General features: G+C 33.9%; 1 long non-coding RNA gene across 1 annotated transcript in view; it reads left to right on the top strand.

The window, feature by feature from the left end:
- The first annotated feature begins 2,392 nt into the window (after positions 1 to 2,392).
- LOC101020778 overlaps positions 2,393 to 14,444 on the top strand; it is a 57,928-nt gene continuing 45,876 nt past the window's right edge. Inside the window, exon 1 of the long non-coding RNA XR_002521743.2 lies at positions 2,393 to 5,431. This is a non-coding gene — a long non-coding RNA (uncharacterized LOC101020778). The remainder of the gene's footprint in view (positions 5,432 to 14,444) is intronic.

The raw sequence follows: 14,444 nt of genomic DNA, 5'->3' as shown, positions 1-14,444 counted from the left end.
TTGGTGCCTGGGTCTGTTGCTGGAAAATTCCTCTTGCCTTATGCTGTCAAGTGAGCTAGCTAAATTCTGGAGAAAGTTGCTCATAAAACTGATAAGGGCCCTCTCTTAAACAACCTAATTTGAACTTTATCCCAGAGACCTTGAGAAACTGGGTCTGCACTTTTATAATCCAAGAATTGAATATGGTCCTGCACGGTTGGGTAACATTTGACCTTGAAATGTTGTTCTAAAAGTCATGTTTCCCCCCTTGCTGGCTTTGCTGTTATCTGTGCATCAGTGAACACTTTATCATGGTAACGCTTCAGGAATGTGCAGAATAGTTGAGGAGCTTGAATGCCACAGCAGTTTTAAGTCTGCTGGGCTCTTGTTACCAGCTCACTGGGTTGGTGGCTAGAAGACTGCTATAGCACATATGTTGCAGAACTGACGTTCATCACCAGGTCACTTTCAAAGTATTGGCTAACAAGGCTGTAGTTAGTTCATGTTTTTCTCCTTGAGTATATTGTCATTGCTACTGAGATATGCCACAGAAAATGCCTATATTTTTATTTTGGCTTCAGGCAGAACTATTAGATGTTTGCAAAGGAGTGCTTGAATTTAACTTTAAAAACTGGAGTACCATAGTGCAGTGCTTAATAAGCACCTGGGCTTTGGTATCACAGGCTTGGGTTTGAATCTAGGTCTTAATTTAGTAACTGTTAGACTCGGCGTCATTATCTTCACATCTGTGAACCTCAGTTTCCTAATGTGCAAAATGGGTAGAATAATACTTTTCCAGACTGTTGGAAGTTGCGTGTTATGTTAAAGGGGAAAATGCACACCATGCCCTTTGTATAATGAGAAGTAGGAAGAACTCAATAATTCTTCTCTGGTTTTATTTGCCCTATTTATTCTACCTGTCCAAATGGACTGCAAATTTATTGAAAGAAGAAATCATAGCTTTTCTTGCTTTACATTCTCATGCCAAGAAGAATGCCAAGGACATAGCAGGCAGTCAATAAATATTTGTTAGTTCCTGTTGTTTCTTTTGAAATTATTCCACTTTCAAGCCAGTTACACAGAACAGTTCTTCTTTGGAGATGATCAGACTAAGACCTTCCTTTTTAATGTTTGTTGGAAAGTCATAGAATGTAAATAACACTGGAAGATTTTTTTAAAGTCTCTGTGTCTGGTAGGTTTTCTTAAAATTTTGATTCTATGCATTGTAAGGACTTTTGACAGTAGTAAAAAAAAGTACTTGAATGCACATAGGCATAGAGTTCTTAAATCAACATTCATAGGTTTTGTCTTTCCAGTTAACATGAGCACTTCATGTATCTTGGTAATTTGTTTAAGGGACAATATGCACTTCTAGCCTATCTCTGTCTTTGCAGCTTCATAGTTATCAATAAGATCCTGAATGAAATTGAGCTATGCACCCACACAATCAACATTTTGACGGCAGTATCTGCAGGGTGCAGTAGAAGCAAGGAAGGGGGTTGAAGAGAGGACAACCTCCAGGGCCAAGATCTATAGCAGCCCTGTGGCTGCCACAATTCAGATGTTTCTTTTTTGTCATCACTCTAACTAGAAAGACTGTATGAGATTCCAAGTCCATTTTTAGGCTTTTTGGAGGGACAAAAAAAGCATCCTTCATCAAATATTAATAAATGCTTATGACTGGTTCATATTTTTAATTCCCTAAGTTTCTTAACATACTAGGAGAAATGGCAGACACCATACCATTCAGCCTTCACGGAGAGCAATATGTGACATATTTTCTCTGTAGAATTGAACTAAATGTAGACTTGAACTAGTAACACTACCAGTGACTTTGAAGAAAATCTAAACTTTGGGGGTTAACATTGAAAAGGAAAAGAGAAGGGATGGGTATTAGCTTTTAAAAACTTTTAATATAATTAAAAAAATTTTAGAATAGTCTTAGATTTACAGAAAGTTTGCGAAGATAGTGTAGAGGGTTCCCATAAGCCTTGCACCCAGTTATTTACTGTATTATTAGCATCTTACATTAACATGGTATGCTTGTCAAAATCAGTGAGTCAATACTGATATGTTATTATTAACTACATTCCACATATTATTCAAATTTCCTTAAATTTTACCTCATGTACTTCTTCTGTTCCAACATCCCATCAGGCTCTCTATTTTTTTGAGATGGAGTTTCACTCTTGTTGCACAGGTTGGAGTGCAATGGTATGATCCCGGCTCACTGCAATCTCCACTCCTGGGTTCAAGTGATTCTCCTGCTTCATCCTCCCTAGTAGCTGAGATTACAGGTGCCTGCCACCATGCCCAGCTTATACACACACACACACACACACACACACACATATATATATATATAAAGTGAAGATGGGGTTTCACCATGTTGGTCAGGCTGGTCTCGAACTCCTGACCTCAAGTGATCCACCTGCCTTGGCCTCCCAAAGTGCTGGGATTACAGGTGTGAGCCACCATGCCCAGCCCAGGGTCTCATATTGATACTAACATTTGTGAAGAGCCGATTTAATACCAGATGCATTTATGTCACCATTTCATTTAATTTTCATACATATTATTTAGGTAGGCATTATTTTCTCATTCTAAGAATGACACAACTGATATCAGAGAGGGTAATTGACTTTCTCAGAGTAACTCAGAACCCAGGAAACAGTGAAGCAACGATTCATATCCAAGCCATCTGGTTCCTATCCCATTTTTTTCCTTCTCGTATCTTGTTATCTTTCTCACTTGTAATACAATGATCAAATTTATATTTGAAACACATATTGCACATATAGTGTTGCATTCACATTTTGGAAAGTAGTTATACAGGAGCTTCCTTACTTGCTTTAACGCAAGTAGAATTGTTTGTAAGACTTTTCATCTGATTTCTCACAGTCAGAGAGACTTACCTGAGCTGCAGAAATCTAAATTAGAGCTGCCAAAGAATAATTGGTCATTGAATGATAGATGACTTATTGCTATAATATGTTTAATAATGCCTTGTTTTCTTATTGAAGGTTCTATATTACAGAAGATGCATTTCAACTTCTATTTCACTCAGAGGTGATATAAAAGAATGTGAGCCATATTTTGAGTTGAGTCATATATTATTAGAGGTTTTTTGTCTATTTTATTCCGAGTTAACAAGGTTACTCACAAACAATTCACACCAGAAACAAAACATATGGTCATTGGAAAGGGAATTCATGGGATTTTTCACAATCTTTAGTTATTTACATCATACTTCATTACAATTCAGTTACATGAAATCCCCATTCTAGAGTTTCAACTCTTCTCAAATATACAATATCAGTTGTCCTTTGGTTGACAGGAAAATTGAGCTTTCAAAAATTTTGAATGTGCTGGAGAAAAAGGTAAAAAGTAAACACAATAGGATAAACAGTCATTATTTTAAGCAGAATCTTTTTCTCTCACAACTGTGTTTTACCTGCTTAACAGTAATCATTAAAAGGATCTAAAAATAGTCCTATAGGAGCCAAAGGTTTCAATAACAGATTAGAATTACTGAATGGCCATTTCTTGTGGTTAGTAACAGATCTATTGTGTTGACTTAAAACATAAAAGGGTGATTATTCCCAACAGATATTTTCTTCTTCACGTAAAACAGGAAAGTCTACAAAAAAAAAAAAAAAAATACTGACTGTTCTTGGTAAGTAGATTTTAATTTGTATCTACATAGTGTTCTTCTCACTTCATTAGGCTTAGAATTTGTGACTGAACAGCACTGTTTGGGTAGCCTGCTGCCTAGTCGGCGATGTCAGAAGCAATTACTTTCACAGATTTAAGATTTTGTTATCACACATATCCTGTCTTTAGTTATCTGAGTGGACAGCCCCATTAAGGACAATATGTATTTCATCATATCTTTCTCGTGCGATTTTAAAAACGGCTCAAGGATCATCCCCCTTTGCACAACAGGAATGCATCAGTTGGATGAATGGTTAAATGGAGTCATCCAAATTCAGAAATGTACTTCTTTTCCTAATTTCAATTTTTTTCTGTAGAATAAATGTAGAGTACATTTACCTGGTTTCTTTATTTTGGGCTCATAGTCCCTGGAGGAAGGGGATTGATATCTCCTTTTTTTTTGTTTTTTTTAAATTTATGGCAGAAACCTAGAAATCATTATAGATTTTAACTTGGCTTTCCTCATTCAATCAGAGACCAAATCTTGTGGACTTTCTTCTTTGACATGTATCATTTCACTATTTCTTAATAAGCTTCCACCCCTAGTTTAGTTTTTTCTTGCCTGAGCTGTTACAATAGTGTTCTTATTTTTTTGCCTAATTCTTTGCTTCACATAGTCACTGCAAAGAAAGGGTTTGAGACATGCAGATTTGATCACAGTTTCCCTAATTTTCAACCTTCCAAGATTTCTTATTGCCTTCAGGCAACAGTGCAAACTGTCTCCATGACCTCACTTTTCTAATGTCTTCTCCTGGGGGCATGTATACTCTGAAACATCAGGCTGTTTCACACTTGCTTCTACCAAGTCTGCATCTTATATTTTCTGGGTCTTTGTCTCTTGAAGAACAAACAAATACACCTCCTTTAGGACTCAATATCATGTCACATGCTTTCTGAGGATTTTCCTGACCCAATGGGACAAACATAACCACTCTTTTGTTCAACAACCTGTGCGTACCTCTTTCACGACCCTGTAATATATTATGATACAAATTGTCTACAGGTCTGTAGACTCCCTACAGATTTAGCTTTTCATATTTAAGACGTGAATCATGTGTTTTTTCTTTTTAGGCACACTGATGTTTGAGAATTCCTGATGGTCTTAAAGATCAATAAATGTGTGAGCCACTGTCACTGTGGCTAACCATGTGCTTGGCTTAGGGCAGAGACACTCAAACTTATTGAATGTGAGAATTGCCCAGATGTTGGATGATATTCAAATTCTTGGAATGCATTCCCAGAAATTTTGATTCAAAAGCAATGAGGAGGGACCCAGAAATCCATTGTTTTTACAGGCACCCCAGGTACTTGTGACACAGATGTATGAGGAATAAACATTGAGAAACTGACTCTTCCAGTTATCTATTGTTGCGTAACAAATCACCCTCAGGGACATAAACAAACCACTTGGAGGAAATAGAAAACAACTGTTTATTATACCCATGGACTCTGAAGTTCTGGAATTTGTACATGACACAGCAGGAATGACTTGGCTCTGCTCTGTGATGTCTGGAGAAGGAGGGAGGCTCAGATGTTTGGGGGGTACTTGAATGGTTGAGGACTGGAATAGATGGGCTGTAGGATCTCTTGTGTTATAGTTTTCTTACTCACATCCTTGATTCTTGGGCTGGGATGAGTTAAAGACTGGATTCAGCAGAGATGGTCAACAAGAGCACCTACATGTGACTTGGACTTCTCAGCATGGGAGCTGGGTTCTGAGAGGGAGCACCCCAAGAAAGTAAGCATGCCAAAAGAACTAGACAGAAGCTGCTTTGCGTTTTATGACTTGGCTTCACTTTGCTCAAACGGCTGAGGTGGTCTCAAGCCCATCCAGATTCAAGGTATGAGGCATATACCCCACCTCTCAATGGAAGGAGTTTCAAAAAAAAGGACAGCAATGTTTTAAAAGTGCCATTTTGAACTTTGATTTATCTGTGTGTGTGTATACTACTTGGAGGAAATAGAAAACAACATATATATATATATATGTTTTCTCTACTGGATCTGTGAGCTGTTTGAAGATAAAGATGGTATCTTATTTAGTTTTGAGCCTTTGGGATCTGGTACAAGCCTTGGTGCTTAATATAAACCCAGTAAATACTTGTTGCTTTTAACTTATCTAAAGGTCAACAACCATAACCCTTCAATTACTGGTTATTATGGAGTATTATTGATCTAGGCACGCTTCTTCAGCAAGAAATTCTTTGCAAAAGACAGGGACTTGCCACATAAAAGTTGACTGAATAATTTTTTTTTTTTTATTGCTACTTGAATCCTAGTTGTACTATTTTGTGACTGTGATCTTGGGTGAATTACTTAAATTCTCCATACTTCTATTTACTCTTACTTACCTCCAATGTGGGGAAAACAGTGGTATTTACTTCAGAGTTCTAGGGTAAGGAACAAATGAAATACATAAAGTTCTTAGATAAGGACAGGTAGTGGGGTTGAATAGAAAAGCCCCTCCTTGTGAAGATATTATCATTCTTACAATAGCCATTGATGACTACAGTTAATCAACTACTAATGTGAATAACAGTTAAATTACTTCAATATAACCCCATAAGCTTTATTTGTGTATGAAGGTATGCACATATATGTTGATATGTAAGTAGTTTTTATAAAAGTATGCTTTTTAGTGAAGCATATTTATTCACCACATTATAAATCATAAGTGAACAGCTCAAAACATTCTTACAGTGAATATGTTTATGCAAACACTACGTAAATCAAGAAAAAGAAGCTTCTGTACCCCCAGAAACTTCCTTGTCATTCTACCAGTCTTACTTCATCAAGAATATCTACTCTTCTGACTTCCACGACTACATTTTTTTGGCCTAATTTTGAATTTTATATACATGGAATAAGATAGTATGTAGTCTTTTGTGCCTGCCTTTTTTTGTTCAATATTATACTTCTGAGATTCATCCATGTTGTTGCACACAAGAGTATTTCTTTCATTTTCACTGTGGTGTAGTATTCTATTATTTGTACATTCCAACATTGACTAACATTTGGGTTATTTCCATTTTTGGCTACTATGAAGAATGCAGCTATGAACACCCTTGTGTATATCTTTTGGCACTCATATGTATTCATCTCTTGTATATGTAGGGAGGAAGACGATTAGGTTTTCTGTTTTTCCTTGCTGTTCCGTTGGGGGGAAATGGTGTATATATACACACATACATATGTCTGAGTATGTACGTACATATGTATCTGTCTAGATGATAATCTTTTGTTGAATATATTATATGTATTGCATATATCTTCTCCTTTTCTGTGGTTACGTTTTCATTAATCAAATAACTTTCAATGCACAGAAGTTCTTAATTTTAATAAAGTCCAATTTATCAATCTTTTCCTTTATATAATACTTAGTACTACTCATGTCATGTTTAAAAAAATTTGACTCACCCAAGATTATAAATATATCTTATGCTTAGTTCTAAAATATTTATTATTTTAAAATGAAATTTAGGTTTATAATTGCCCAGAATTGATTTTTGTCTACAGAATAATGACAATTAGACAATATAGCCAATATAAAATATTTTCTATAGAGATTATTATTTAGTCTCATATGGGTAGAAAAACCAGCACCAATTTTTGAAAAGATTATCCTTTCTTCAAGTCCACTTCAGAGGCATCATTGCCATAATCAGCTCTGGTTTTAGACTATTTATTCTGATTCATGGGTTTAATGTCTATCCTTGTCCCAAGACCTAACTGTTTACTGTCTTAATTACAGGAGTTTTATAATAAATCTCAATATATAGTAGCTTCAATTCTTCCATTTCTTTCTTTTTCAAGATCATCTTAGCTATCCTTGCTTCTTGCATTTTCATTAATTTTAGAATCAGCTTGTTGATTTACAGACACACACACACACAAATCCTACTAGGATTTTGGCTGAGTTTTTATTACCTGTATAAGTTAACTTGGGGAAAACTGACATTGTTACAATATTTAATGGTATCTCAAACAAGGTATATCCCTTCATTTATTTAAGATTTATTGATTTTCCTCAGTAATGCTATACTACTTGTAATGTAAAGACTTTTACATATTACTATAGATTAATTTCTAAGTATTTGATGTTTTAATGCTATTGTAAATAGTATCAATTTAAAATTTCATTTTATAATTATGCTTGCTCATATATACAAATATTTTTTTATGTTGCATAACATCTGGCAGCCTGGTTAAAATTACGTAGTAATTTTAATAGTTTACTGTTGATTCTTTTGGATTTTCTAAATGCACAATCATATCACCATGAATAGTGATAATTTTTAATCTTTCTTTTCAATCTATATAAATTTTATTCATTTTTCTCACTTTATTGTGTAGCTAGGAACCACAGTTACATAACTTACAAAATTTGTCAGTAGACATTCTTTTTCTTATTCTTATGCCCAAATCATACAATTCAATATTTAGCTAAATACATTTTTTTTTTTTTTTTTGCATTAGGAATTTTGGAAACATACTTTATGAGATTAAGAGATATTGTATTCTATTCCTGATTTGCTGTATTTCTGTCTTGAACATGTTCAATTTTATCAATAGAATTGTGTCAGTTGAACTGGTCACATTTTTTTCTCCTTCATTCTGTTAGTGTGTGAACAACGTTGATTGATTTTTAAATACCTAAAAAAAATTGCATTCTGGAATAAAAACCTTGTAGTGACTTAGAAATCTTTTTATATATAGCTGGATTTGTTTGCCAGTATTTTGCTTCAGATTTTTTGCACCCATATTCATGAGAGAAATTGGCCTATAATTTTTCCTGTTTTAATGTCCTTGCCAGATGATGTTCAGGTTATGCAAAACTAATAAAACTAGTTGAGAAATATTCTCCTTTTTTTCTGTTTACTTCATGAGTTTGAGTAAGATTTTTTTTTTTTCTTAAATGTTGGAAATAATTCTATGGTAAAGATATCTGCACCTTGAATTTTCTTTAAAGATTTTAAATTATGGATTTATGTTATTTAATAAACTACTCAGATTTTTCTCTTTCTTTTATGTGTCAGATTTGATAAACTGTGTATTTTAAAGGATTTAAAGTTTTTACCTAATTATTCAAATGTATGGACATTAAGTTGTCCATAATATCCTTGTTATTTTTAACGTCATTGAGGTACGTAATGGTGTTTTCCTTTTATTCCTGAAATTTGGTATTTAGTATCATCACTATTTGTTTGTTTTTGGTTCAGTCCTGCTGAAGTTTATCTTTTTGATGAAATAACCTTGGGTATTATTGATTTTCTTTATTATAATTATACTTTGTTTTATATTTTTTTTAATTTGTAGTTTTATCCTTATAGTTTCTTTATTCATACTTACTTTCTTTCTTTCTTTCTTTTTTTTTTTTTGAGACGGAGTCTCGCTCTGTCCCCCAGGCTGGAGTGCAGTGGCGTGATCTCGGCTCACTGCAAGCTCCGCCCCCCGGGTTCACGCCATTCTCCTGCCTCAGCCTCCCAAGTAGCTGGGACTACAGGCGCCCACCACCACGCCTGGCTAATTTTTTGTATTTTTAGTAGAGATGGGGTTTCACCATGTTAGCCAGGATGGTCTCAATCTCCTGACCTCATGATCCGCCCACCTCAGCCTTCCAAAGTGCTGGGATTACAGGCATGAGCCACCGCGCCCGGCCTACTCATACTTTCTTTAGATTAAATTTGCTATTCTTTTTCTACTTTTTCAAATGAACATTTGGATCATGGATTGCTTGCCTTTCTTCTTTTCCAAGACATGCCATTTATTGTTGTAAGTCTACAAGGACTGCTTTAGCTGCATCTCAGGTTTTGATATATTCCCTTTTCTTAATTATAATTCAATTCAAAGTATTTTCTAATTTCCTTTTTAATTGTTTTACATTATTTTAGAGAAGTATTGATGAATCTTAAAGCATTATAAAATGTTTTAATTCTTCCTTTATTACTGATTCCTAGTTTAATTTTACTCCAGTCAGTAAATATACACTACTGTGTATAATTTATATCCTCTAAAATGTTTGGAGAGTTTTAAAATTTCACAGCATTTGGGCTGGACACTTTGGCAGATGTTCCATGTGGATTTGAAAAAAAAAGTATATTCTAAAATTGTTGGGAATAGAATTTTATATAGGTAAATTAGGCCAAGTTTGTTATTCAAAGCTTCTGTATCTCTTTTTTCTTCCTCTGTGTATTTATCTTGTTCTACCATGTACTAAAAGAGATATACTGAATTGTCCAAATATTTTGTGGATTTTTCTATTTTTTGTTTCTCATACTACTAATATTTGCTTCATGTATTTTGAATTTAAATGCATTTGGAATTATATCTTTTTGGTGGATTTAAAATTTTATTTTAATGACATGTCTTTATCTTTAGCAATTTTTTCCTTAAGGTATGCTTTGACTAGTAATAGTAATGTCAATTTTATTTTGGTCAATGTGTTCATGGTGTTTTTTTCATCTTTTTATATTCAATATTTTGTATGCTTATACTCAGAGTATGTCTTTTGTAAGTAGTGTACCATTGAGATTTTAAAGAAAATCTCTTCAGATAATCTTTGCATTTCAATTGTAGTTTTACGTTTGCTTACACTTTGTGTAGTTTGATAAATTTGGGTTTAAAGGGTCAGCTTTTTATTTCTAATTCATCTGTCCCATTTATATTTTTTCCCACTTTTCTTATTTTTTTGTACTAATCAACAATTTTCTGATTGTACTTCCCCCTCTATTCATTAGTTATTCTTATTTTAGTTATGCTTCTTAAATAATCACTTTAGTGGTTATCTTAGAAAGTACAAAAGGCTTATGTACTTTTTTCATTGATCTTCATTTCTGTCTGCATTTTCTACTTCTTATTAAGATTACTTTTTTTCTGCCAGGAAAATGTTCTTTTCATGTGGGTCTGCTGGCGATGAATTGCTGATTTTTTTCCTGAAAATATGGCCTTCAGTTTTGCTGGTATAGAATTCTAGGTTGGTACTTATCATCTTTCAGCATTTTAAAGTTGTTAATTCTTTTTTTCCCACTTAATTTCTGTTTAAAAGTCAGTTTTATTATTGCTCATTTTCATTTATTTTTGCTCATTTCACATAATGTGTGTTTTTCTTTGACTCCTTTTAAGATCTTCTTTGTCCCCAGTGTTTAGTAGTTTGAATATTACATGCCTAATTTTGGATATTCTTTGCCTATGTCCCACTTGGGCCTTCTTGGATCTATGAGTTGAAATATTATGTTATTTTGGCAAATATTTTCTCAAATATTGCTTTTGCCCCATTCTGTTTGTATTCTCCTTCTAAAATTCCAATTACAGACATGTCAGACCTTTTCATGTCTCATATGCTCTTTTTTTTCTGTATTTTTCATCCTTTTCCTTGCTGTGCTATATTTTACCACTGCAATTTCTAGTTTACTATTTCATTATCTGTTGCACCTAATTTACTATAAAATTTATTAAATTCATTATCAATTTCAGTTTTTTTTTTTTTTTTTTTTACTTATACCATTTTCATGTGATTCGTTTTTATAATTCTGGTTATTTGATGCATTTTCCATCTTCTTATCTATTTTCTTAAATATAGTAACCACAATTTTTTAAAAATCGATATCTGATTAACTCAAATTTTATTTTTGTTAGCAATGTGATTGTTTCTATTGTCTGCCTATTTGCTTTAGATTTTGGCCATTTGGGCCTGTCTTCTGGTATATCTTGTAATTTTAGATTGAATACCAGATTTCATGTATCTATATTCTTTTCTTTACTTCCAAAGAGGATTTGCTTTACTTTTACCATGTAATTAGAGGAAAGGAATACGATTTTGATCCAATGAAGAACTGAGATGACTCCAGGTCATGTATGAGTCCTTTTGTGCTAGTCTATTTCCATTTTGCCCTTACTCTTGGATCTATTTCTTCATTAGTTTCAACTAAAAATCTGATGCATATTCCAAGGCCTCTTCTTGGCATGCACTATTCTTCAATTTTTGACTTCGTAATGTAATACTATTCCATAAATCCCCAATTATAATTTTAGCCTCTTAGCTATGGATTTTCGCTTGGCTTCTCTGATTTTCACCTTATACAGCTTATTATTTTTAAATGCTAAGAGAGAAAATTCAGTGCATAAGGTTGAAATGTTGAACTCTTTTTCCTGTGATTGCATTTTTTTCCAGAATCTTAACCCTTCATTTTGACCAGCACAGTAGCCTCATAGTCCACTTTTGTCTCTACAGCTTTTGAATTTGCTTGAACCTCTAGGCTATCATTTTCTGCTTGGTTTCTCAGCTTCATGACAGTCACTATTAGGCAAATGTTTTAAGAAGAAACGTAGCAGAGAAGCTCATGCTCACCTTTGTGCACTGCCTTTCTCTCTAAAATATTGTTCTCTTCAATCTCAATGTCTTCATGAATCTCTGATGCCTTCAATTTTTTTTTGTCATTTTATCTATTTTTTTTCTTTCAAATAGGAGAATTGATCTGTTCCAGACAGGAGAGTTAGTCAAACAAGGTGCTCTGTCACAATTGGAAGTAGAATTTCTCAGCTTTACCCCTTTCGAGGGGCTGTTTTTAGCTCCATCTTCATGATGTTAAATACAACTTTCAGTTATATTAAGTGTAATTTTGTTGGTTTTCTTTTTTCAGCTTTCATAGATTGACAATAACTAAGCATTTTGTTTTTTGATTTTAATGCTTAAACATTGAGACATCTTATCTAGGGTTGTGGCATAGCTGAAAGTAAAGACATTTTGGAACTAAGGGTAAGAGATTAAATGTTTTGAATTCTCCATGTGATTTTATGGGGCCCTTTTAGTTTACAAAGCTCTTGATACAATTTTCACAGAAATTTGTTTCCAAAAAGGGCTCCAGAGACCTCACTGTCAGTAATACATTTGCCAGTATGTATATACATATGTAAATGATTATGTGTATATATGTATATGAAAATACATGTGTATACATGTATGTGTGTGTGTGTGTGTATATAAATATATACACACACACAGAGAGAGAGAGAGAGAGAGAGCTGCACTCAGTAATAAATTGTTTGATATGTATAATGAGCTGTGAATGACGTGAATGACAAAGCAAGGGCTTTATAATCATACTAGCCTGCATTCAAATCCTGGCTCCTTTTCCTAACAGTTGTGTGACCTTGGAAAAAATTTTTAGTTGCTTAGACTTCTATTTTTACATTTGTAAAGTGGCTATTTCTCACAGGAGTTTTGTGGGGATTAAATGAGGGATCTATAAAAAGAAATGAGCACAATACATGGCCCAGAGTAGATGCCTGGTGAATGTGAATCCTCCACCATCTCTTCCATTCCAGAAGTGTAAGTGTGGATAGCGAAAAGTGAGCCATGTGAAAGGCATAGCATCACTGCTATGTTTGATGTCTGGGTGGTTGGTGCAGCTAGTTAAAGCAATGTAATGGGACCAGAGTTATGGGTGAAAAAATATGCAAATCTGCCTGAACCAGATATCCTCCTCTCTCTCTATCACTCTCTCTCTCTCTCTCCCTCTTCATTATGGTTATGAGGTAATAGGGTGAAAATGTAGGCAAGGACCATTGAATATCTGCCTTCACTCTAAGAAACAATAAGTGTGCCTGGAAGGTGGGTTAGTAGCATTACCTTTACATATGAAGAACATAACAGCAAGCTGTTTGAAGCTTTCTTCAATCTTGATTCTGTCCCATGGCCTTAAGATAGAAGACTAAGAGTCCATGGCACTTTTGAAAAGCAATAGAGGTGACCTTGTTGTTCCAATCCACATTCACTGTACAGTATTTTTAAAGCTTATTCTTTGAGCTAAGGGGCTGAGCAAGCTCTTGCTGAGCAGTTAATGGTTCCATATTTGCCTCTCAAATCTGTGTACTTCTGGTGCATGACTCATTGCTTTCGGGTGCAATAACTTGAACTACATAAAACCAATTTTAATTCTAAATATAATTTTGACTCTTAGGGAAATAATATATAGCATGCATCACTTGAATTACAAAGTAGATAAAAATAGTTGGAATTAGGTTATCATCTGTACTGCAAAAAGAGTGATTTCTCAGCTGCATTTTGAATTGTGGCATATAGTGATTTTACAAGTAAAGCTAATTTAAATATGGCACACAGGCACACAATATACTCTCTAAGGTATTGAGTTAATTGGAGAATGATGTTTTCATTCTGCAGTTTTGTTCTGAGGGTTCACTATCATTCTCTTGCTCTTTGATTTTAATAAGCTTTTTATACTTTATTTCTTAAACATAACATACTTGCTGTCTTCTGATATCTTATGTGATTTAAGTTGTTACTTTAAATTGATAGCATTCACATTGTTAAGAAGACGAGTGGCTGTTGTTTGATGGATCATTAGGTTTGATTTTAGGATTTTCCTCTCCAGTTTACATTAATCAGTTTTATGTACCTTGTGCCTCGTTTCTTTTTCCCAGTTCACATAAATATTGATGTTATCTTCAATTGGAAGTTTCAGAAAAGAAATTAGAATGAGAAAGCTGGCTCCAATAGCCATCAGTTGGAAAACTAATTCCAGGCATATCTATCAAAATTAGCTACTTTTTCAGTACATAAAATCCATTTATGCAAAAGGAAAATCAAATAAACTCCCATTAAAACAACCTGTATTTTTTTCCCATTTCCATCATTAAAAATGACTTTCCACCACCACTGGTCAAATTATAGTGTTTTTCTAATAACTCCTATAACTAATTTGTTAGTTTGTAATATAAATAATCTTCCTATG

Source organism: Papio anubis, chromosome 6, assembly GCF_008728515.1.
Source record: "Papio anubis isolate 15944 chromosome 6, Panubis1.0, whole genome shotgun sequence".
In the NCBI taxonomy this organism is placed as follows: domain Eukaryota; kingdom Metazoa; phylum Chordata; class Mammalia; order Primates; family Cercopithecidae; genus Papio; species Papio anubis.
This window is presented reverse-complemented; position numbering and strand designations above follow the sequence as displayed.